This window comes from Rutidosis leptorrhynchoides, chromosome 10 (genome assembly GCF_046630445.1).
Source record: "Rutidosis leptorrhynchoides isolate AG116_Rl617_1_P2 chromosome 10, CSIRO_AGI_Rlap_v1, whole genome shotgun sequence".
In the NCBI taxonomy this organism is placed as follows: domain Eukaryota; kingdom Viridiplantae; phylum Streptophyta; class Magnoliopsida; order Asterales; family Asteraceae; genus Rutidosis; species Rutidosis leptorrhynchoides.
Genome location: NC_092342.1, coordinates 59,138,755 through 59,141,382, shown reverse-complemented (window position 1 = coordinate 59,141,382; position 2,628 = coordinate 59,138,755). Strand labels below are relative to the sequence as shown.

The following is a 2,628-nucleotide window of genomic DNA, read 5'->3' as shown; positions in this document are numbered from 1 at the left end:
AACATGCTTCTATATACTATATTCTCCAATTAGTCCCACTCACCGATTACCAGCAAACGAGAAGGTATTCAGCTATCTAATCACTGAACCTTCTCTTTCTCCTTTTCTCCTGAGAAAAATATATACACAAGTTAGTTTCTGTCCGTTAACCCCAAATAACACAATACAGAATTTTTTGTCAGAAAAAGTGTCCGCTAAAAATTTTCTGTTTAACACTTGTGCACTTTCAAAATTTACATCATAAACACCAAAATACAAACGGGCAGCATAACGGCTAAAAATCAACACTTAGTAAAATTTTCACTGTCTAAGACCATCGGTCGATGGTCCCATCCATCGGCCGATCGTCAACACACCATCGGTCGATGGTCTCCCCCAATCGGTCGATTGTCAAAATTACATCCGCTGGTCAGAAGTGATACACCATCGGTCGATGGTCTTGTCCACCAGCTGATCGTCCCTCACCATTGGTCGATGGTCAACGACCATCGGCCGAAGGTAGTTCATCAGCTGCAACAGCAGCAAAGTGACGGGTTTCACCCAAAATCGACCAATTCTTGCTCTAGAGCTCGATTAGGACCTCAAAACTGACCAAATCGAAGACACTATACATTAAGAAACATAAACCCACAAGATTTGGACTCAAACATCATCAAATCTAACCACTTTGACCTAAAATACACACTTTATGAAAACTAACACAAAAACTCAAATTTCTCAAAGATTAGAGCATGAAATGCTACAAATCTTACCTTGATAGAATCAGTAAAACACAAGGAACAAGATAGTAAGAAAGATTCGAGCTCAAGAACAAGGATTCTAGATTAGGATTTTGGTGGTTGAAGAAGATGAAGTACGGGTGTGTTTGTGTGTGAGAAATTTCTGGAAATCAAAAGAAGAAAATGGGAGCACTAGCCACTTAAAGTGGGTTAAATCCTATACTGTGCAACACACGGGTATTTATCAGTTATCTGATATCTTTCGTACATCATTTGGCAACCCAAACGAAGTCCAAATTAAATAAACAAACCTGTTCTGTGACCCTTGTCACAAAATGGTCCTAACCACATCATTAAATAATAACAAACATTAAATAAAAATAAAAGCATATAGTAACACAATACTAACTTAAGGGCAATATAGTAATCTTACAGCTAGGCCCGATTGAGGATGTTACAATTTTATTTTTATTTTTCGACCTTTTATTTTTCGACTTTTTACGACGCACTCTTTTTCTTTCTTATTTGTCGACGCTCTAGTTTTTAGGACATAGAATTTTCTTTATCTTCTTTAAACTTTGACGAAAAATTATTTTAAGTGGTTAAATTGATAGACATCCAAAATTTTCTGGTTCGTTCGTAGTAATAGTTGGATTTGTTAGTGGCGAGTTGTGGGCTTCCGATTTAAAGGGTCCTGGCTACCTGCTGCATCTATTGGCTATTCGAAACGTGGGCAAAATCAGAAAAGTCTATTAATTTGATAGCTTATATAATTTTTATCTTTTATAACTAATAGGATATCCAGTGAATTCACCGAGCAAAACGTTCACCACCTTTCATACGTTCACCACCTGTAACTCGATCAAGACATCTAGCCAATATTGTCGCCGTTGATTTTTTTTTAGAATCATCATCTAGTCGACCAAGTACTCCAATTCAAATTTCTGATAATCCATTTTTTGAACCCGACCTCACAATTGAGAATCCGGAGGATATTCAGGGACAATTCAGAGATCCTGAACCACTAATCATTCCTCCCGAACCACAAATCACTCATCCAGAGATTGTCGAGGAAGAAACCATTAAGTCAGAGTCCTCTAGTGATTCAGATTCAACAATTTCAATCATAGAAAATCTGGAACCTCTAAGTATGAAAGACCGAATGAGGGCTAAACGCACTGGCCAAGGTCACGCAATTACTCAACCAGACACTAATGCACCAGATTATGAAATCAAAGGACAAATCCTACACATGGTAACTAATCAATGCCAATTTAGTGGTGCGCCGAAGGAAGATCCAAACAAACATCTTCGAACCTTTAAAAGGATCTGTACTCTGTTCAAAATCAGAGAAGTTGAGGATGAAAAGATTTATCTCATATTATTTCCCTAGACTTTAAAGGGAGAAGCCAAAGATTGGTTAGAATCGTTACCTGAAGGGGCGATTGATACATGGGATGTCTTAGTTGAAAAATTTCTTAAACAATTCTTTCCGGAATCTAAAGCTGTGAGACTTCAAGGAGAAATAGTTACGTTCACACAAAAACCAAATGAAACATTATATGAGGCATGGACAAGATTTGAAAAGTTGTTAAGAGGATGTCCGCAACATGGTTTAGACACTTATCAAATAGTACAAATATTCTACCAAGGATGCGATATTACTACACGAAAAGACATCGACATAGCAGCTGGTGGTTCCATTATGAAGAAAACCGCAACTGAAGCTTACAATATTGATAACACTGCTTCCCACTCACATGAGTGGCATCAAGAAAAAGACATCGTTAGATCATCTAAAGCGGCTAGAGCCGATTCTAGCCATGACTTTGATTCCATTTTCGCAAAGTTAGATGCTTTCGAGAGACGAATGGAAAAAATGACTAAAGATATTCACTCAATACGAATT

The 2,628-nt window shown here is 37.5% G+C and overlaps 1 non-coding gene across 1 annotated transcript; it reads right to left on the bottom strand.

The window, feature by feature from the left end:
- Nucleotides 1–2,229: 2,229 nt before the first annotated feature.
- On the bottom strand, nt 2,230–2,336 carry LOC139873914 (small nucleolar RNA R71). The gene has a single exon (XR_011767625.1). It is a non-coding gene; the product is annotated as a small nucleolar RNA R71 (small nucleolar RNA).
- Between the last annotated feature and the right edge of the window lie 292 nt (nt 2,337–2,628).